The sequence below is a fragment of the Mastigoproctus giganteus genome, chromosome 2 (genome assembly GCF_048544385.1).
Source record: "Mastigoproctus giganteus isolate SK-2022 chromosome 2, ASM4854438v1, whole genome shotgun sequence".
Taxonomy (NCBI): Eukaryota; Metazoa; Arthropoda; class Arachnida; order Uropygi; family Thelyphonidae; genus Mastigoproctus; species Mastigoproctus giganteus.
In genome coordinates this window covers 166869761-166893823 of record NC_143576.1, presented here as the reverse complement: position 1 = coordinate 166893823, position 24063 = coordinate 166869761, and the positions used below count along the sequence as shown (strand labels likewise).

General features: G+C 36.7%; 1 protein-coding gene across 2 annotated transcripts in view; it reads left to right on the top strand.

The window, feature by feature from the left end:
- kuz (zinc-dependent metalloprotease kuz) overlaps positions 1–24063 on the top strand; it is a 265140-nt gene that overhangs the window by 4890 nt on the left and 236187 nt on the right. The gene's annotated exons all lie outside the window — the stretch shown is intronic.

Below are 24063 nucleotides of genomic sequence, written 5' to 3'. Positions count from 1 at the left end.
CACAAACAGCCGGACCTGAATCCTGTAGAGGACTGTTGGCATCTGCAGTTGCCAGAAAGAAACCAAAGACTTCGTGAACTCAGGAAGCCATAATTCGTGTTTGGAACCACGAACTATCAGTTGATTATCTTCAGAAATTGATCTTGTCAATGCCTCAATGGTGTGCTGCTGTCATCAGGGCCAGAGGTGGTTCAACTAAATATTAGTTTGCACCTGGTGACCTTTTCATTTTGTTTTCCATTTAAAATGATAAACTGAAGCAAATTGAGGACTTCTGACAACATTTCAGCCATAATTGTCGTGTTTACCAAAACTGTTGTATAAAGGTTGTAAATACTCATTTTGGAATATTTTGAGCACCTGTCAAATATTACTTAGCTTTGCCTTAATTATTAATAAATATCTTTTGTTTATATTTTTATTTGTGATGCTAGTCATTGGTGTAACATACCATTGCGAAAATGGGTTAGAAATGTGAAATTCCTAGGTGATGCACTTTTTTTGAACACCAGTGTGGAGTTCTTTGAGCATGTACAGAGAAGGACAACAAAACTTTTGATGCCTCCTCTTACCATGAAAAGCCTACGTTCTGCAAATTGCAGTATCTGGAGACTAAGCACCTATGAGGTGATCTGATTGGGGTTTCTAAGGCCTTGAATGGGTTGAGCACACTGAATTCTCATGTGATTCTTCCGCTTGCTCAGATTATGAACCTGAGGGGGCATAAATTAAATTAAGGAAAGACAATTGTAGAATAGATTTGTGGCAATTTCCCTTTAGATAAATTGCTGCACATCTATTCTGTGGATAGTTGATTGCTGGAACAAACTTCCATCTGTTGTTGTGGAAGTTGATAGCTTAAATAAATTCAAGGAGGAACTGGACAAACCTTTAGAGGGAATAGATGTGTGAAATTATTATTATAATTTTTTTTTTGGCTGATGCTGCATCAGCTCATATGCTTGCTTTCTTACATCACATTCCTCTACTACTACCACCAGTACATAGTATTGTGCTTATGGTAATTCACATAAAAGTAATATTTTTTTGTAGCAAAACTTTGAATGCAAAACTTTTTCTAGGAAATAAACTGATTTAAAAATTAAATTTCATAATTTAAATAAATGGCAGTTTTTTAAACAGTTCCAGTATGCATTCCACATACATACTTTTTATGTACAGTGCAAAGTTCTGTAGTTTTGTTTGCCTTGCATCACCTAATTTGGCATTGATGCCTGTAGAGAGGTTTGACATGGCTGCCATTGTTATTGGTCTGAGGAGCTGAGCTGCTGCTTTCTGTGAATCTTTATATTTATCCCGAGTCCTTCAGCTAGATTCACTATAAAATTTCTTCTTTTCATAACTTACCCTATCACTTCTTTATAAATTATCCAAATGTCGATTACTGCAAGATCTAATATACGGTTGAACTTGATTATAATGAGCAACAAGTTACCGACAAAATTTCGTTATAACCATTATTCACTATATCAGTGATGAGTTAAATCTACTCCTTTTTTTTTGAATTCTCAATAACTTGATAAAATGATTGCTATATATATCTACATATTATTTGTATAAACTAGAATACACTTAATATTAAACACAATTTATATCTTTGTTATAACAATACTAATTAATAATAAACAATTTCAGTTAGTCTTTTTGTTTATGAATCTTAAAATTGATGTTTGTTTTGAAGATTTCACTTTGGTATTTCTCTAGTTTCCCCTTAAAACACTCAACGCATTAAAGGTCTCATTATTTGCCTCAGTTCCTTCAAAAAAATTGACTGTGTCCATTGCACCTTGAGCTTGGGAGATTGCCGGCACTATTTTGATTCACTTTCACTTGTCATCAACACAATCATCATCTTTGTTGAACACAGCACCTACAATGTAGGAAGACCACTAGTTAACACTCTCTGTAGGAAGACCACTAGTTAACCAGTTGTCATCGACTTGTACAATTTCATCAGTGTTAATATTAAAAGCTACAACATTGTTATGTAGCAACCATTCAGATAATGGTAAGTTGTTTTCTTCATTTCCATAATCTTCATCTACGATTGAAATTTAATTCGAATTTAATTTCGATTTCTTGAAGCAATTTGATATGGTTGTCGAAGTAATGTTGTTCCACGCATCATTCAATAAATTTAAAACATCCAATATTGATATAGACTCATTAAGTTTCTGTTCTGTTTGACTGATTAGTTGTAAAACTATAAATCTTTTATAAAATCCTTTCAAAAAGTCCTTGATTACACCCATGTCCATTGGTTGTAAAATTGATGTTGCATTGCGAGACAGAACCACTAGCTTAATGTTGGACAAATTTTGAATCTGGGGATGTGTAGGACAGTTATAAACTAACAATAAAATATTTTTCTTCTTTTTGAAAGTTCTTTACTTCAGTCATTTATGCATTACCGAAAAGTATCCGAAGTAATCCATGCTTTCTTGTTCGCAGTGTAATCTACAAGAAGTTTCCTTACATTTTTGAAACACCGAGGTTTTAACGACTTTCCGATAAATAACAAACAGTTTTTTTTTTTTTATTAGTACCTGTCATATTGGCACATACGAGCACTGTCAAGTGAGTCTTTGGTTTTTTTCCACCAACACATTTTTTCCCCCTTTGAATTTAAACGTATTGTCAGGTGTCAAATTATAAAAAAAGTCCTGTTTTGTCAGCATTGTAGATGTCTTTGTCATTGAAATCTTTCCTGATTTCTGCCCAAAAACAGTCAATCTATTCATTTGCCATTATTGGATCTGCAGCTTGAGATTCTCCACTAATTTTTGCATAAACGATGTTGAAGGTTCAAGCGAAACCATTGAAACAGTGCTTTATCGACATTTTTAACCTCGCACTTTCTAAAGAATTGTTTATTCTTTCAAAATGTTGATATAGTAGTAGTAGTAGTAGTGGCATGTGATGCAAGAAAGCAAATGTATGAGCTTATGCAGCATCAGCCAAAAAAAAAAATCATACCATTCCCTCCAAATGCCTGTCCAGTTCCTCCTTAAATTTATTCAACCTATCAACTTCCACAACGACAGATGGAAGTTTGTTCCAGCAATTAACCACCCGCTGGCTAAAGGCAAATTTCCGCACATCTATTCTACATCTGTCCTTTCGTAATTTGAATTTATGCCCCCTTAGGTTCGTAATCTGAACAAGTGGAAGGATCCCATCAGAATTCAGCGTGCTGAACCCATTCAAGGCCTTATACACCTCAATCAGATCACCGCGCAGGTGCCTAGTCTCCAGCCACTGCAATTTGCAGAACTTAAGCCTCTCTTGATAAGAGGATCCCTTCATTCCCCTCACCAATCTTGTTGCCCTTCTTTGTACACGCTCAAGTAAATCTCCATCCTTCCTAAAATGAGGCCTCCAGACCTGTACGCAGTACTCAAGGCGTGGCCTTATACAGAGGTACAATCACCTCCTTCTCCCTGCTAGCAAAATTCCTATATATCATTGACAAAACCCCATGACCTGCCCTGGCAGCCTGTCTGCATTACTCAGAAAACTTCATATCTGCCTGCACAATTACTCCCAGGTCTTTTTCATTTTCTACCACCTTAAGTGTAGTACCACACAGTTGGTACATTTCTCTGGGGTTACTTCTACCCATATGCAGTACTTTGCATTTGTCAAGGTTAAACTTCAGTTGCCACTTCTTAGCCCATCTGCCCAAATTATCTAGATCCTGTTGCAGTAGCACACTGCCATTATTGTCATTAACAACCCTGATATATATAGTTGAAGAGGACAAAAAACTTTTTGCACCACGTCATGAATAATTTTGCCTTTTTCGCAAATCGAGAGACACTTTCTTTTTTTAGTAGACGTGTTTCCGAAGAAAGGGTTCATTTCCAAAATTCTTAGAAGTCCAGAAATAAATTTATGGTTCAGTGAATACACGACAATCTGTAAATAGGGTAAAGTGACCATAGAAATTACAAGCGGAGCACCAATGCACTATTGTATAGTTCCCGTCCCCAAAAAGGACATGGTTAGGTCATATACCATCCCCTAATCAGATGTGGGTGGTCATAAATGCTAAGTCGCCCCTTTCATTTTTGTCTATTGGAAGAATTTGGTTTTTTCGACTACCCGAGCAATTAAGAATATTTGCATAATTAACAAAATTTGTACGTTATATCTGGGTAGGACGCTTGTTATTACAGTGAGCGATTGTATGGGAATATGCTTAAATTAAAATCATTATGGGTTTTTCCTCATTACAGCCGTTATCTCGTTATTTCCATTCTTGTTATAACCAAGTTCGACTGTATTATAAAAGATGAACCTCCTTTTGTTGAATATTTTTTAGCCATTTAGACTAAAACATCAACCCCATACTTTGTTTCGTTGTAATCTAATACTACGTCAGGCTTCTTCTTCTTTATACCATTACTTATTTCAACACTTGTATGAAGTATGCTCAAGATTATGACATTTTTATTTCCTTTGGACAGAGTTGGAATTTTTTTTCAATCATGATTCCTAGTTCCCACTGTAGTAATTTATTTTTTTTTGATTAATTTCCTTGCCAGTTCAAAACCGGTAAAGAAGTTATCAGTGGTTGCATTTCTACCTTGATTCAAAAATGGTTCTGTTAGTTTCAGGAAGAGGTTGACTAGCTGGGTGCATATCACCTAGTAATAGTAATGGCAAATAATGCAAGAAAGCAAGCTTATATAGCATCAATCAGAAAAATAAAAATAAAAACAGTTCACCCATCCTTAACCTCTAAGAATTTGTCCAGTTCTCCCTTGAACTTATTCAACACATCCACTTCCACAACAACAGATGGAAGCCTGTTCCAACAATCAACCACCTGCTGGCTGAAGGCAAACTTCCACACATCTATCTTGCACCCATCCTTCCTCAACTTAAATATAAGCTCCCTCATGTGTGTAGTCTCAGTGGAAGAATACCATTAATGCTCATATTACTCAATCCATTCAAGGCTTTAAACACCTTAATCAGATCTCCCTGCAGGTACCTAGTCTTGATATGCTGCGATTTGCAGAACTGAAGCCCTTCTAGGCAAGAGCATGCTTTTATTCCCTTCACCCATTCCAGCAGATCTACATCCTTCCTAAAGTGAGGCCTCCAATACTCAAGATGCGGCCTAACTATGACCTTATACAAGGGGTTAATCACCTCCTTATCCTTAGTAGCAAAGTTTCTGTATAGCATTCACAAAATCCCATGAATTGTCCTGGCAGCATGTCGGGATTCATGTCTGATTGCACAATTACCTCCAAGTCTTTCATTCAGTTAAGTTACTCTGGGGTTACTGCTACCCATGTGCAGTACCTTGCATTTGTCAATGTTTACAATTTCTCCTCCACTTTCCTTTCAGTTATCTCAGTCATTTAGCTCCTCGTTAGAGTTTCATAAACTTTTAGCATCCCCTACCCTAAAGAATTCCTTATATGTGAATCTAGATGCAAAATACCTATTCAGTTTGTTTGCAACCTGATCAGAGTCATTAGCATTAGTAGAAGCATATGATGCAAGAAAGCAAACTTATATAGCTTCAGTCAAAAAAAAAAAAAAAAAAAAACCCCTTCCTGTTTCACCCATCCATTCACTCCAAAAGTTTGTCTAGTTCAGCCTTGAATTTATTTAAGCTGTCAACTTCCAGAACAACATAAGGAAGTTTGTTCCAGCAATCAAGCAGTTTGTCCCACTGGCTAAAGGCAAATTTTCGCACATCTATTGTGCAACTGTCTTTCCCCAATTTGAATATATGCCCCCTCAGGTGTGTAAATGAGGAAGAATCTCATCAGCATTGAGCTTGCTCAAACCATTTAAAGTTGCCCTTTGAATTCTCGTTGCACTTCTCTGTGCTCATTGTAGCAGTTCTTCATCTTTCTTAAAAGGAGGCCTCCCGACCGGTATGCAGTACTGAAGGTGTGGCCTGACCATTATCTTATACAAGGGGATAATCACCTTTTTATCCCTGCTAGAAAAATTCCTGAATATCATTGATAAGACACTATGAGCTACTCTTTCAGCCCATCAGCACTGCTCAGAAAACTTCATATCTGCCTGCACAATTACCCCCAGGTCCTTTTCATTCTCTACCACTGTCAGTGTAGTACCACAGAGTTGATACGTTACTCTGGGGTTACTGTTTCCCATATGTAGTACTTTACATTTGTCAATGTTAAATTTCATTTTCCACCTCTCAGCCCATCTGCACTTAATCCATAGACATCAAGTGGCCCATATTGATTCAGTGTTGTACTGTTAATATTCAACCTTCTACTGTTAATATGTGGATAGAAGACTGCTGTTTTCCTTTGCATTCTTTGTCAGACTTTTCATAATCTGCCTTATCTTGCCTAACCTCCTTTTTGAAAGTTAGGCAAGATAGGGCCCCAGTTGCAATATGAATTACAGACTTATTCATATCTACCATAGGTTTCTCTATCACTTGTTAATTTATATGCTTCCCATGAACTTTTTTTCTCTGCAAAATAACTCATTAGTTCATATGATATCCATTTAGGTCTAAGTCTCAAAAAGTATTTCTTTGTTCGTACAAAAAGCCTAGCAGCTTTATGATTATCTCCTATTTAGAATTTACTGTCGGTAACATCATCAGTTGGTCCCACTTCACACAATTTAAAAACTGTCTGAGATCTCTGTAGTTACCCTTATGAAAGCAAAAGGCTTTCCCAAACCCTTGACACTAGTTATGGCTTTAATTAAATTTCACTACACCATGATTACTGACATCCATTGGGTCTTCTGCCTGCAGATTCTTAATGCATGAAGAATCACTGCTGATAAATAGATGAAGAGTATTGTTTCTTCTTGTCGCCTCCCTAACATGCTGCTGTAGAAACAATCCAATATATCCACAAAATCCTTGCTGGTGTGCGAGTGACCATCCCACAAATTTCAGTCAATATCTAGAAAGTTAAAATCCCCCATTATGAGACATTCTCATTTACTGGCCCACTATTTCTCTGTATAGCTATTTGGTATACTCATTACAGTCATTTGGCCTATTACACACACTCCTATCAATTTTGTTTTCCCATGCTTATATTACACCAAACTGATTCAACAGTGTGCTCGTCACCCAAGTCAACTAGCTGCACTGCCTTGGATTTAATATTCTTCTTAACTAAGAGCATAACATTTCCACCTCACCTCTGTGCCCTCCTGTATACATTGGACTTCTCATATTCAAATTCAGCATCACTTATGTCTGAGTGATGCTATGCCTCCATTGTTCCTACAGTGTTTGCATTTGATGACTCAATCAGTTCTTCAAATTCATCAAATTTATTTAAGTGCTTCTAGCATTAGTATACATGCATATATACTAATGCATGTATACCAGCATTAGTATACATGCATGTGTTCTTACTCATAGTTACCCTAACACAGCCTATGTATTCATTTGTTTCATGATGACCCACAGCAGGGCCTGTAATTCCAGACAACTTCCTTTCCAGGTTGCTGCATGTACCAATAGTAGCAATGCAAGAATCACTTTCACCTCTACCTGCAGCTCTAGTTAAACTTTTAAGTCTGTGTATCCCCCCCACAAGCTACTAGTTTTCTGACCCATATTTTACTGCCTTAATAGCCTGAGCAAATATTCTTGCACCTCTTCTATTTAAGTGTATCCCATCCCTGTAAAAACAGTCTCTTCAGTTAATAAGTACAGACCACGCTGAGAAAAATTCTACCCAATGAGCCTTGCTAATTCTCTCCAGGGCCGAGCTGACTGACATTGCTCTCAACGTATACTCCCTCCTGTCGTGTCTGAGCAGAATTGCAGACACTTCCAAATTCGAACCTAACTCGTGACTTTTTGCCAACATTGCTCTGTAAGTAAGTCCTCAGATCTCCTACTCTTAATATTTTTAGTGCAATTTGGAAGCCATTCAATAGATATTTTGAAGTTGTGTCAGCTGCCATCCAAAACTCTATACCAAATTTGTATTTAATTTTTTATTTGCCATATACTGGGCGAATCATCATCTAGCTTTAGTCGTTAATAGCTGCTCATCTATTGTAATGTTTACTACAGGTCTATAGCAAGCTCTACAGTTGGAAATAAATTTGTAATAAAGTTCTTGAATGAATGTAGACCAATTATTATCCTTCAGTTGCCTGTGTTTTATCATTGAGGTTCTATAAATAAATGAATCGCACTTACTATAAAATCCATATACACATTTTGCCTTGCATAAGGGGTTGGCCCAGGGTTATCATGAATTATGTTCCTTTGTAGTTGAATTATGTTTATGAATTATGTTCCCTTGTCCAGCTGAAGACCTACCAGATTTTATAACTTCCCATATGTGCCTAGATTTTGAAGTATGTCTGCTGTCCACTAATAGACAGTTTTTACAATTATGATGCTGTGTATTATCATCTATAGCAGTGCTTCTCAAAGTGGGCGATATCACCCCCTGGGGGCATTTGAATTATCCAAATGCCCCCAGGGGGTGTTAGGCATGACAGGGGGTGATAGGCATGAAGGGGGCAACAGGGGGCTGATGGAGCACCATCAGTGATTGGCCGTTACAAGGGTTTTAATGGCTTATTTAAAAAATGCTGTGCCAAATATGATTACTGTTCATTGTGCCATTCACCGTCAGCATTTAGTTGCAAAAAAACTTAGTGATCAACTGCACAATTCTCTATAAACTGTTATTACTGCTATAAACAAAATTAGAGCACATTCTTTGATTGATCGTATATTTCGAAAGCTTTGTGATCAAAACAGTGAAGATTTTGAATGATTTCTATTTCACTCCAAGGTTCGGTGACTGTCAAAAGGAAACTGTCTCAACAGATTTTATGAACTCTTTGATACTGTTGACGAATGTTTTGAAGATAGGAACAATGAACTTAGTAATGACTTCAAGAAAATGAAAACTGATATTGCTTATCTTGCAGATTTATATACTAGATTCAACTCATTGAACTTACATTTACAAGGACAAGATAAGGCGAAAACTCAAATTTCAGCATTTATTTCAAAATTAAAGCAGTTTTTTATGCGCAATGTAGGACGACGTGAATTGTATCAATTCCAAATCTGTTGGAAATAGAGAAAAAAGAAAAAATAGCTGATGAAACTCTAACTTTTTGTAATCATCTAGAAATGTTGCACAGAGATATGCAGGAAAGGTTCGAAGATCTCCTTAATTTGAAAATTCCAGATTGGGTTATAAATCCTTTTTTAAATAATGACGATGGTGAACATTTTGTAGAAGAAGAATTGATTGAGTTACAAAATGAAGTTGTAACTTATTTATGTAATTAACTTTATAATTTTTATGACTTTAACTTTTATTACTTTAATTTACTTTAATTATGACTTTAATTTTTAAGTGATTATAACTGACTTTATTTATGTAGTTGTAATTTTTTACGAAGAAGGAATACAGTGCAGTAAATAGTTTTCTTTATAATTCACACACATACATGCAGGGCTGCATTTACGTTTTTGGAGGCAAACAGACAAATATTCATTTCAGTTATTTAGCTTCACTTTATATTGGTGGGCTAAAAAAAAGCCCTGGCGAGGGCTTTTTTTTTTTAGGGGCCGGTGATCCAAAAAAGTTTGAGAAGCAGCACTGATCTATAGTATCACTTAATGTAGAAGGACCAGAAGTATTATTTTCACTACTACTAGATTTCCTTGCCTCCATCATTAGGAATCCATTTATCACTTTCTTATTCTCTAAAGTCACCCTCACTCTCCTTTCCTGATAGCTTTTCTGATACCCTTAAATATATTTGAATCTTCTCTTAGGTTAGACCATGAGATTTTCACATTTTAGTAATGCAATCAATGTAAAAAAATTGTTGAAAAAAACCTTTCCACATATAAAGTTCCCCCAGACTAAACTAAAATGGCACAGGGCAGCAATATATTGTAGTGACTCCTACACACTCAGATTTGAAGTGGCATGTACAGATGTGCAGACATATGCATCTGGGCATGTACTTGCATAAACCAAATGTGCAAGGTGATTTGAATTGCAAATGTTTGCCAGGTAAATAAATGCAAAAACTTGATTAACTATATAAAAATTAGCTAATTTTATCAAAATTTTACAAACAGTCAAATTGACTGCTTTGGCCGTTTTAGGTACAGAGCTAAAACTAAAAAGAAAAATGTGTGAAAAATTATTTGCAATTTGCATGCTGTAATGGAAAGTTAGGAAATGTTGTTGACTCGCACTTCTGTAGTTAAATGGGCTATAAAACTGCTACAAGATAAAGTGGGAAAATGGTCAAATAGACGATTACAGTAGTTTTAGTGTTAAGCATATCTGTACACATTAAAATGCAATTGTTCATGCATTACAGATTTTACTAAAACTTTTAACCACAAGCTTAGCTTTAGAATAATAGTTTTTTGAATAATTTGCGGTCACGTATTTTAAATCTCTGAACACCTGTGGATTTTTATTTATTCATGGAATCAAATGTTGGCATTCACAAAAATTTCATAAAATTACAGGATTGCCTCTTGTCTGTCTTTAATCAGAAGATGCAACCAAAACTTTATTCATATGAGCTCCTGTTCTTACAGCTGTCAATTAAAAAATTCGAACAAATGATTGACTTCTTAAAAATAGCAAACTTGCATAACCGTTTACTCAAAAAACATTTTTGTTCTCAATAATATTCATTTTCCTACAATGATAAATTTATTAAATGAATCATTAAATTTTCTCACTTTCTTTAGGTTTTCCTTTACACTTTTTTAAACTTTTAAATTCAGTAAGAAATGCTTCTTTAAGATTACATCAGGGATTCACATGTCTATTCCTTTATATTCATAACCTTAATGCCATTGTCAGTACCATCATGCCCTTGTGGTGGTGGTGGTGCTATCAATGGTTAGTGTCAGAAAGTAGTAACTACTTTCAAGAGCAAAGAGAAGAGCTTTCGCTTTCATAAAGGTGACTATAAACTATAATGGTCTCAGACAGTTTTTAAATTCTATGCAATGAGATCAACTGACGATGTTGCTGTCAGAATATTCTGGATGGAAAGCATTCAGGGAAGTAATGATAGAAAACTATTAGGCATTTTATACCAGCAAAGAGATACCGTTCAAGGCTTAGACCTAAATGGATGTCAGATGTGCTGATGAGACGTGTCAGAGAAGAAAAAACAAATGGGATGCACATAAATTATCACATGGTACAGAAGCCTTGAGTAGATATAAACTATCTGCAATCAACATATAAAGGAGGATAGGCAAGCTAAAACAGATTGCATTGCATTCTTTTCCAGGGAAGTCTGGAAAAGAATGTAGACTGGTACAATAGATAATAGATTGTTTAACTTGATGATCCTACTCAGCTTGCTGACAAACTGAATACGTATTTTGCCTCTATCTTCACACAAGAGGAATTAGGGGTTGGGATTCCAGAAGTTTATGAGAAATTCACAGTCAGCTAAATGAATTTTTGATAACTAAGAGGAAAATGGAAAAAAAAATTGTGAAACTAAACATAAAAAAAAGCATGGTGTGGATGACATTTATCTGTTTATATTAAGGGATGCAGAAAGGGAGCTGAGCAAACCTTTAGCCATAATTATGAGAGATACTTGGATTCAGTGGAAGTCCCTATGGTCTGCAGATGTGCAAATGTATCTCCATTTCACAAAGGGGAATTGGAGAGTGATATGAGTAATTATATACCTGTAGCGTGACTTCTGTTCTGGGGGAAATAATGGAGTTGCTAGTTAAAGAAGTAATGCAGGTATATCTAAAAAGGAAAGCAGTTTTACTGCAGTTGAAATATGGATTTGTCTGACTAAGCTGACTGGATACTGTGATGCTGTAAGAAACAAACAGGATGCAAAACAAAATTTAACATCATGCACTTAGATTTTAGAAAAGCTTTTGATACTGTTGCACATAAGACTGCTGTATAAATTGGAGCAGTGTGGCATTAAGAGGGCAAGTTATGGTGATGGACAAAGGGATGGTTGAGTGTGAGAAAGACATAGTGGCTTTCAGTGGACACTGCTCTTCATGGATTAATGTTATTAGTGAAGTCCCACAGCTTTCTGTGTTGGACCCATTGTTGTTTTCTGTATTTATTAATAATACTGATGAGGGTATATATTAATAATATTGATGAGGCTGGGTGGTTGATGATGATAATAATGAAGTTACGCTACTGCAAAGTGATCTAGAAAAATTGGGCAGATGGGCTGAGAAATGGAAACTGAAATTTAAAATTGACAAACGAAAGGTCCTGAATATGGTAGTAGTAAGCCCAGAGTATTAACATTAGCTGGGGGCATACAATACAAGAATGCTAGGTAATGCAGCATCAGCCAAAAAAAAAAACCAAAAAAACCCCTCCCATTTCTCCCATCTATTCACACCAAATTCATGTCTAGCTCAGTCGTAAATTTATTTAAGCTATCAATTCCACAACAAGAGATGGAAGTCTGTTCCTTCACTTTGACGATTTCACACTCTTTCCCCCCACCCTCAGGCGCCTCCATAGCCAGGTGGGAAGGAGCAGCGTGTTAAACCTTATTAGACCAGGGTTCGAGCCCGTCACCATCAAATACGGAGGATGCGGAAAGGTCAGGGTATGACCACCGCATATCCCGGAGCAATATGGCCTTAGTTGCTAATGCTCCTAAAAACCAAATAACAAACAAACAACAACAACCTCCCCACCCTCCCACACACTTGGGGTTACTTCAACTAACATAAATACACCATACAGTGAACTTTCTGTTTTCTTCTTTGGTCTCCAATGGCACTCAGCTGATTCGACGTTTTCCTGTCCATGCACACACACAGTAAGTTTTCTTATTTTGCTTCTTTTGGATTTCATTCATTTTTTCTTTTACAGGATTCTGTCTGCATTATTTGAGCTTTTTAGCTTTACTTTATTTTTATTTTTTATATATTCTTTAATTTTAATCCTTCATTTTGGTCTCTGTTGCGCTGGCTATGATGTATATGTACGCACTTTTTAACGTGTACATCATAACAGAAACAGAGACCCGGCTTATTGCGGTGGCTCCTATGATTTTCGCTGCCAACTCTTTGACGTAATAGTTCAAGTCTTAGGACCTACAGCTTTAGGTATTATCATTTATTTTTATGTTAAACCTTAATTTCATTTTATTTCAGATAATCTGTTTTTACCATGCATGTGTTCTCAATTCTTCCATGGTAATTACACCTGACAGTTCAGCTCCACCACCTAATACACTGATAATAATATATTTCTTTATATTTCATTATGGTTGCCAGTTTTTTCTGCTATAACTAGTAGTACCCCGGATCCATATAAATTAATATTTTTAATTTTATTTTTTAATACCTTTTCTTGTTTGTTAACACTTTCAGTAGTTTCATTATATTATTATCATTATTATTATTAGCTATATGGTGCAAGGAAGCCCGAGGTTTATGCTGCACCAGCCAAAAAGAAAAATTCCCGAGTTGCCCTGAGAGAGAGTGTCAAAAGTAGAAATGAATTGCCAAGTAAGAGAAGAATGATGATATTCAGCTCAGGACCCTGGGTGTGCCAAGCACATACTCGCGTTTAAAACAACTCAACTTGTTTTTACATAAATGTATAATAATTTTATCATCAATTTGCCATACAGAATGAATAATTTGACCAGTTCCAGAGGATCAGTTTCGCAGACCCCAGTTTGGGAAATGCTGATATAGGAGGTTTTATTTTTAATATATTTAATGCAGAAATAATGAGGCTAAATAAGAAATAGAGAAATTAAGAATGCAGTTGTATTGATTGCACATTAAAAAATATATATGATCTAGTGTTATAATCTGCCATTAATACACTCCTGCTAATGCCCCGTTCTATTTTTGTTATTATTATCATCATCATCATCAGCCATTTTCAATCCACTGCAGAATGAAGGCCTCTCCAGCAACTTTCTAGTTCCTTCTGTTTTGAGCACTGGACATCCATTTACTACCCACAAACTCATGAATTTCATCTATCCATCTCCGCCTTTGTCTTCCAGGATTTCTTCTAGCTCGTCTTGGGTAACATTCTGTTATTTTCTTAGTCCATCTGTCATCATGTCTTCGAGCTGTGGGTCCTGCCCAAGACCATTTTAGTTCTTTAGTTTTTATAAGAATGTCTTTTATTTGAGTTTGCGGCCTAATCCTTGTGTTTCTCTTCTTATCTAACAGTCTGTTTCCCAATATAATTCGTTCATTTATTTGCTGTGTAGTTCTCAGCTTCTCTTCCATTCTTTTGGTGAGTGCCCAAGTTTCACTTCCATAAGTCATGGTGGGGAGTATACATTGGTTCATTATTTTACGTTTCAGACAAACTGGGATATTGCTCTTCAGTATGTGACTATATTTCCTGAATGCTATACATCCAAAATTTATTCTTCCCTTGACTTCCAGCCATTTATCATTATTACAGCTAATAACTTGTCCCAGATAAGTACATGACTTCACCTTTTCAATTACTGCTCCTCCAATCATTATTTTCCTTTCTGTAGCATACTTGTTCATCATTACTTTTGTTTTAGCCATATTCATCTTTAGTCCAAAATCCTTACTAACTGTGCATAACTGATTAAGGTTTTCCTCTAATTCTTTGCGATCGTAGCTTATGACCACAATGTCATCTGCAAATCGTAAATGGTTTAGGTACTCTCCATTCACATTGACTCCTTTCTGCGACCAGTCTAATCTTCTGAAAGCTTCCTCAAGGGCAGCAGTAAACAGCTTCGGAAGTATTGTGTCTCCTTGTCGAACTCCTTTCTCGATTTTAAATTTCCTACTGTCTTTGTCTAGTCTAATAAAGGATGTAGCACTCTCATATATTTTCTTCAAAATCATAATATGTGGGGTATCTATGCCTTGTCTTTCCAGTGCCAGAAACATTGCCTTATGCCGTATGGAGTCAAATGCCTTTTCATAATCCACAAATGCCAGGCATAATGGTGTTTTATATCATTTGCTTTCTCCATTAGCTGTGATATTACATGAAGGTGATCCATAGTTGAGAATCCTGTCCTAAAGCCATCGTGCTCTTTCGGTTGATTCTCATCAAGTATTCTTTCTAATCTGTTAGTAATGACCCTTGTGAACAACTTGTAGATATGGGATAACAAGCTAATTGGTCTATAATTTCCAATTTCTGATTTATCTCCTTTCTTATTCAGCAAAACTATGATTGCATTATTCCACTGCTTAGGTGTCACACCTTTTCTAATGCACTTTGTGAAGAACCTTGCCAGTTTTTGTGTTATGTCTCTCCCTTCCAATTTTAACAACTCTACAATAACTTCATTTTCCCCCCGGGGCTTTCTGATTCTTCATTTTCTTCAATGCATGTTCTACTTCATCAGGAAGAATATCTGGTATGTCGTATGTGTTGCTAATTTGCAATCCATCTTCCCCACTGCTGGCATCATTCCTTCGCTCCTTGTATAATTCTCTATAGCAGGGCCGGGCAAACTATGGCCCGCGGGCCGCATGCGGCCCGCCGCACATTTGTGTGCGGCCCGCGAGCTTTAATTGTATTTTCGAAAAAAGTTTACTTATTTTATGCCCTTTGCGACGCCTTTTTGAAAAATAAATTTGTACAGTCCATTCCGGTTATTTGGGACACATCGGGACTAGTGCATTTTGGCTTGATTAAGCGGCTGCCCCAATTATCCGAAGTTTCACGTAAATAGTTAAAAATGCAATGTACTCCCCCTTTACAATTGTTTCACTGTACAATCAAATCACATTACGATGGAGTCAGCATCGTAATGTGATTTGATAGGTAGCATGTAAAGTACCGTTCACTATTACAATGTGCAGTAAGCGCCGGTCATTGTGATCACGTTTGTGAATTGAATTTTAATTCTATTAAACAGCGATTCTAATTAGCGAAAATAGGAGGAATATTATCCACAGGTTATAAAAGTAAAGTTATATTAAACAGCACAAATTTACCCTTTATTACCTTACTAATTAAAAAATTAAATGATACGTGAAAATCGGAAGAATATACGTGATAATCGGAAGAATTAATACGTACTGTAATATGTACATACGAACTAGTTGACATTTCTGTTCACTGACATTTGTGGGTGGGGGTTAAAATTTAAAACGGTAAAAAGATAAGCAATCAATAACAAAGAACACGGTACACACAAATTGCAAGTAACAGGATACGCGCAAGTGAGAACGGAGTAACGAGTTACAAAGATTTAAAAATAGGAATGAAGAGAAGATCTGAAAATTAATTTTTTTATATGATTGAAGATTTCATGGAAGTGTAAACACATTTCACCATAATAACCCACAGAATTCCAGCTGTCGTTATTATCGCAAATTCAATAAGATCGAGTTTACTGTCCGTTTATGATAGATTTCACTAACAGAAAAGCCCAATACACAGGTGACTGCTAATTGTTTTTATTGTTTTATGGTTGTGACCTCCAGAATTTCGACCAAACCATGTGGTACCGTCGGAGACAATCGTAGGGTAATCTCCAGTGCTGGGGTCTCCTGCCCCGATTAAACGGCATGCTGTCCCAATTCCAACGGGCCCTTTTATAACAATATAATTTGCGATTATAAACTAACCGCGCGAAACTACAGTAACAGACAACTGGTGATGACGACAACAGCTTTGCTGAGGTGGCGGAGTAATAGGATAGAACTGCTGACTGCCCTCAGTTCCAGTCTGTTTTCTCTGACGGTCATCCCGCAGTTAGTTTTTTTGCGTTATCTTCGGTTATCATCTTTGGTGCCAGTAGCGATAAAAATATTTACGGCCTTTTAAAAATGAATAAAAAACGAAAAATTCAACAAGAGCATCGTGTCTTCAATGAAGAGTGGAGCACAAAATATTTTTTTGCTAACATAAATAATAAGCCTATTTGTCTCATCTGCCGGGAGAGTGTCTCAGTGTTGAAAGAGTACAACATTAAAAGACATTTCACTACTAAACATTCCGAATATGGTGCCAATTTAACTCCGGAAGCGAGAAAGAAAACTGCTGATGGATTGATTCAAAATTTACCTAGACAACAAAATGTGTTTACGCGGGTAACTAAGGAACAAGAAGCTACTGTAGAGGCAAGTTTTGTTATTTCTCATATAATTGCAAAAAGCAACAAGCCTTTTTCTGATGGAGACTATATTAAAGAATGTATGACTGAAGCTTGTGGAATTATATGTCCTGACATTAAACACAAATTTGAGAATATAAGTTTATCTCGGCGAACCATAGTAAGAAGAATTGAATGTATCGATACAAATTTGAATGAACAATTATTATCAGTATTAGAATCCATAACATGGTACTCGATAGCTCTCGACGAAAGTAACGACCAAAAGAATACTGCGCAGTTATTAATTTTCATACGTGGATGTACCTCTAATTTTGAAATTATTGAAGAGCTTCTTTCGATGGAATCTCTTAAAGACCAAACAACGGGAGCAGATATATTTGAAAAAGTTGAAAAATGCTTAACAAGATATAATCTACAATGGAACAAAATGGTAAGCGTAAAACCTGACGGAGCACCAAGTTTGACAGGTAAAAATGTTGGAGCGTTAAAGAAAATTCAGGATAAAATTTGTGAAAATTATCCTGATTATAATTTAATTACAATTCATTGTATTATACATCAACAAGTATTATGTAAAAATGTGTTAAAAGTTGAACATGTCACATCTTGTATTATTAAACTAGTAAATTTAATACGATCGAGGGGCCTGAAACACAGACAATTCGTTAATTTTCTTCAAGATATTGAATCCGAGTACACAGATATTCCTTATCATAGCCAAATTCGATGGCTTAGCTTAGGAAAAGTTCTTCGGCGAGTATGGGATCTTAAAGATGACATCATTTTATTTTTAAAACTGAAAAATATTATGGACTTTCCCGAATTAACTGATAATAACTGGATTTGTGATTTTGCGTTTACCCTGGACATCGTGACACACTTAAATACTTTCAACACCGTGTTACAAGGGAAAAATTTATACGCCCATGATATGGTAAAAAGTTTGAATGGATTTTAATTAAAACTCCAGTTGTTCCTTCGACATTTATTAATTAACAAGGTAGACCACTTTCCAACCATGAAGTTGCTGAAGATTCCAGAAAATAAATTTGAAAAATATTGTGAAATTATCAGCGCTTTGAATGACGACTTTTCACGAAGATTTGGCGACTTCCGAAAAATTGAGACAAGTTTGGCAATAGTGCGCGACCCATTTTCAATAGAAATTGATAGTGCACCGAGTGAACTACAGCTTCAGATTATAGATCTGCAGTGTGATACCGATCTGAGAGAATTGCACCGTCGTGAGGAAATCTGTAAATTTTACAATACTCTTAATTCGGACAAATTCGACGAACTTAAAGATTTTGCCCGAAAAATGTTGGTTATTTTTGGATCAACTTACATATGTGAACAAACATTTTCCATCATGAATCTAAATAAAAATTGTTTACGATCAAGCATCACCGATGAACATTTACAAGCAGTTTTAAGAATCTCAACTACAAAATTAACACCCGAAATTAAAAAAATGGTAAAAGATGTAAAACAGTTCCATTCATCTCATTAAATTCTTGGTTGTTAGAGAATAATTTTTTGTTGTATTTTTTCTTCATGATAACAAATAATATATGTATATCTAAAAATAGGAATTTACGTGCGGCCCGGCCTTCTTTGTGAATTTCTAATGTGGCCCTCAGCCAAAAAGTTTGCCCAGGCCTGCTCTATAGTATTCTTCTGCTATTTGAATTATGCCTTCTCTGCTGTTTATAAGTACACCATTGCTATTCTTCAGTTTCAGTATCATTTGTCTTTCTGTATTACTGCTCATGGCTGCTGATTTCGGTTGATTCTCATCAAGTATTCTTTCTAATCTGTTAGTAATGACCAAGACCATTTTTTGTGAACAACTTGTAGATGTGGGATAACAAGCTAATTGGTCTATAATTTCCAATTTCTGATTTATCTCCTTTCTTATTCAGCAAAACTATGATTGCATTATTCCACTGCTTAGGTGTCACACCTTTTCTAATGCACTTTGTGAAGAACCTTGCCAGTTTTTGTGTTATGTCTCTTCCTCCCAATTTTAACAACTCTACAATAACTTCATTTTCCCCCCGGGGCTTTCTGATTCTTCATTTTCTTCAATGCATGTTCTACTTCATCAGGAAGAATATCTGGTATGTCGTATGTGTTGCTAATTTGCAATCCATCTTCCCCACTGCTGGCATCATTCCTTCGCTCCTTGTATAATTCTCTATAGTATTCTTCTGCTATTTGAATTATGCCTTCTCTGCTGTTTATAAGTACACCATTGCTATTCTTCAGTTTCAGTATCATTTGTCTTTCTGTATTACTGCTCATGGCTGCTGATTTAAATCCTTTGTTTTCCCTTAATGCTTGTTCTACTGTTCTTGTGTTAAATCTTCTTATGTCTCCTCTCTGAGTCTTTTTCTAATGGCTTTGCATAACTCAGTATACTCAATTTTTTCCTTGTCAGTGTTTATCTTGCTCGTCATTTTTCCTTCGGTTCATCGTAACAAGTGTTCCTTGACTAATTTTTTCTTCTTTGGATTTCTTTTTCCCAATAGGTTTCTTGGGCTTTATCACTTTCAGAAAGTTGTAATATTCCTCGTCGATATCTTGGTCCTGAGCAGTCTGCAGAAGCTCAAGCTTGTTCTTAAGTTCCAGTACATACTGCTTTTTCTCCTCCTCTGTTATCTCAATAACCTTTGTATTATTTACTCAAGTTAGTTTTTTCCTTTCCTTTCCTACATTTATATCAAGTGTACATCTTACCACTCTGTGATCACTTCCAACATTTAACCTTATTCAGGACGGTAACATCATTCACAATATATCTTCTGTTAGTGAGGATGAAGTCGATTTCATTAGTTGTTAATCCATTTGGACTCTTCCATGTCCACTTTCTGTTCACCCTTTTCTTGAAAAAAGTGTTCATTACTGACAGTCCTTGAGATTCTGCAAATTCCACAAGTCTTTCACCTCTTTTATTTCTTTCACCAATTCCAAAATTTCCTATATTTCCTCTTTCTGCGCTGTTTTGCCTTTTTCCAACCTTAGCATTGAAGTCCCCCATAATAATAGTGTAGTGGGTTTTCTGCTCATCTAGAAGACTCTCAATTTCGGTGTACATTTCTTCAACCTCTTCATCATCATGGCTCAATGTTGGTGCATAAATCATTATAATCTTTAGCTTGTACTTCTTAGAAATCTTGAGTATTAGTCTTGACACCCTTGGTGATGTACTTTTGAATTCCAAAATGTTGCTTTTTAAATCTTTATGGACCAGAAACCCAACTCTGCCTTCACTCCTTTCACTGTTTCCATTGGTGTATAGTAGATTTCCACTTGATAAACTTATAAGTGATTCATTTCTTCTTGTTTCAGCCAAACCGATGATATTCCAATTCACATTTTCTAATTCCTTTTCCAGCTCTAATATCCTGTCTTCACCGATGAGTGATCTTACGTTATAACAGGCTAAGTTCAGTTTCTGTGCATGGCAGCCTGATCGTACCCAGAGATTCTTAGCACCCTCTGCTTCCACTCTGATCCTCTCACTGCCGTAAGAGGGGGAGTGAAAGCTGCTGGGGACTGAGGGCCATTTGTTTCATTGTGCTGTCATATGCTGGAGGGTTTGGTCTTTTCCTCTTCACGCTGACCAGGCGTCTTGAAGAGAACCACTCTACGCGTTTGTTGCCACCTAAGTGACGTAATAGGGCTTACCATCGAGAAGGTGTGCATGAGTGGATTTTAGGGAAGCAGGCCAACCGGACTTCTCCTAAATCTGTAATAGAGAGATTTTGGATCCATCAGTGTTTTAGGCTGAGTGTCTGATAACACACAGGATACCTGTTCCCCTCTAAGCCCCTTTGTTATTATATCAAGTTTAATCTGTGCGGTAGCACAGTGGTATTGTCACTGTCCTCTCCACACTAGGTGGAAATGACCCAGATTCGAATCCTGTCGATGACCCGAGGAACTTTTATGGGCTTTTTTCACTCTGTGGCTGCATTAGCATTAGTCAGTCTCGGACGTAGACAGAAATGTGATTTTCCCCAGAAACGGGTTTTTGTCCAGAAAAACAGGCAGATCGACCAGAGAACACACTCAAATTACAGACAGCACACATGGATATAGGAATCAACTTTCTGGGTGACCCTAATGTAAGTTTAAATTATATCAAGTTTGTCACTAAACTTTAATGTCGTTCTTCTTTTCTTCTCTGTATGAGGTTTATTAACTTTACGAGCCACAGTGGGGGGTTTTTAATTCAAAATAAATGTAAAGCAGCAGTATAATCCATGATATCAGTACAGAATTCACTTTCAAAATGGCGAACATAAACAATACAGTAAACACGTGACTTGCCGTTTTCTTTTTTTGCCACTGGAAGACATCTGCTCTGTATGTAAACATCCACTCTCAATGTGCCTTTATTTTGACAATCTATTGTATAAAAACAAAATAAGTTCTATTCTAAACTTTAGCCTAAGCCTTGAGATACTGTTCAAGGTTTAAGTCTAAATGGATGTGAGATGGACTAGTACGACTTGTGACAGAAAAAAAAATACATGGATGCATATAATTTATCAGGCGACACAGAAGCCTATGATAGATATAATTCAGTTTGTAATCAAGTTACAAAGGAGATTAGGCACTTTATGGGAAATATTTTCCAAAGGATGCAAAGAAAAACAGCAACGACTTTACTTGTAACCTCTAAATGGAAGAGGATAAATCAAGTTGGTCCACTTGATATCGATGGCTCAGTGGTTGACAATCCTGCTCTGGTAGCTCACAAACTGAATAAGTATTTTACATCTACATTCATACGTGAGGAATCCTGTAGGGAAGTGGAGGCCCGAAGTTTATCAGACTCTGACGGGGAGCTAAATAACTTTTTAATAACTGAGAAGAAAAAATGGAGGAAAAATAGTTGAAATTAAACATAAGAAAGGCACCTGGTGTTGATGGGATCTATCAAATTATATTAAGGGAGGCAGAAAAGGAAGTAAGCAAATATTAAGCCATAATTACGAGAGCCATCTTTGGATTCAGGGGAGGTTCCTACAGACTGGAGATGTGCAAATGTATCCCCAATTCACAAAGGGATGGGATCAAGGGGTGACACCGTAATTATAGACCTGTTAGTTTGACTTCTGTTCCGGTGGAAATAATGTCAGTGGTTTTAGAAGCAATGCTGTATCATCTAGAGAAGACTAGATGATAGTTCAGACACAGCATGGGTTTGTTAAGGGGAAATCTTTTCTGGCCAATTTGATTGGGTACTACTATGTGGTCCAAAAGAAACTGGATGCAAAAATAATTTTGATATTAGCATTAGTAGAGGCATATGATGCAAGAAAGCAAGCTTATGCAGCATCAGTCAAGAAAAAAACCCTTCCACTTCACCCCTCCATTCGTTCGAAATACCTGTCCAGCTGAGCCTTAAATTTATTTAGGCTATCAACTTCCACAACAAGGGATGGAAGTCTGTTCCACCAACCAACTACCCGCTGGCTAAAGGCAAATTTCCGCACATCTATTCTACATCTGTCTTTCCTCAATTTGAATTTATGCCCTCCCAAGTGATTATTCTGAGCAAGAGGCAGTATCCCATCAGCATTGAGCATGCTCAAACCATTCAAGGCTTTGTACACCTCTATAAAATCACCTCGCGGTGCCTAGTCTCCAGACATTGTAATTTGCAAAACTTAAGCTCTTTCTTCGTAAGAACAACCCTTCATTCCGTTCACTAACCTTGTTGCCCTTCTCTGTACTCGTTCCAGCAGCTCTACATCCTTCTTGAAATGAGTCCTCCAGACCTGTATACAGTATCAAGGTGTGGCCTGACCATTGCCTTATACAAGGGAATAATCACCTCCTTATCCCTGCTAGAAACATTCCTGTATATCATTGATAAGACACCATGAGCTACTCTTGCCGCCCGTCTGCACTGCTCAGAGAACTTCATATCTGCCTGCACAATTACCCCCAGGTCCCTTTCATTCTCTACCACTGTCAGTGTAGTACCACAGAGTTGATACATTGCTCAATGTTAAACTTCATTTGCCACCTCTCAGCCCATCTGCTCAACCTTTCCAGATCCTGTTGCAGCAGCATAGCGTCAGTAGCTTCCTTAACAACCCTGCAAACTTGGACATTAAGCTTGATATACCATCATCAGTATTATTTATAAATACAGAAAATAACACTGAACCCTGAGGGACTCCACTAATAACATTAGTCCACGATGAGCAGTGTCCATTAATTACCACTCTTTGTCTTCTGCCACTCAACCATCCCTTTATCCATAGCAACAATTTGCCACCAATGCCACACTGCTCCAATTTGTGCATCAGTCTTCCATGTGCAACAGTATCAAAAGCCTTTCTAAGATCCAAATATATAATATCAAAATTATTCCCTGCATCCAATTCTTTTGTGACTACATCATAGTATCCAATCAAATTTGTCAGGCAAGACTTCCCCTTAACAAAATCATGCTGTGTCCGAACTATAACTGAAGTCTTGTCTAGATGATCCTGCAGTGCTTCTTTAACCAGTGCTTCCATTAATTTTCCTGGAACAGAAGTTAAACTCACAGGTCTATAATTACTTGTGTCAGCCTTTGATCCTCCTTTGTGAATTGGGGTTACATTTGCACATCTCCAGTCTGTGGGTACCTTCCCTGAGTCCAAGGAAGCTCTCATAATTATGGCTAACGGATTGCTTACTTCCTTTGCTGCCTCCTTTAATATAACTGGATAGATCCCATCCACCCCAGGTGCCTTTCTTGTGTTTATCTTCAACAATTTCTCCTCCACTTTACTCTCAATTATTACAAGATCGTCTAGCTCACTGCCAGTGTTTACTTCATCTATGGCATTCCTCTTCCTGAGTAAAGAACTCCTTGCTGTTTTTCTTTGCATCCCTTGCCAACGATTTCTCGTAATCTGCCTTCGCCTGCCTAAC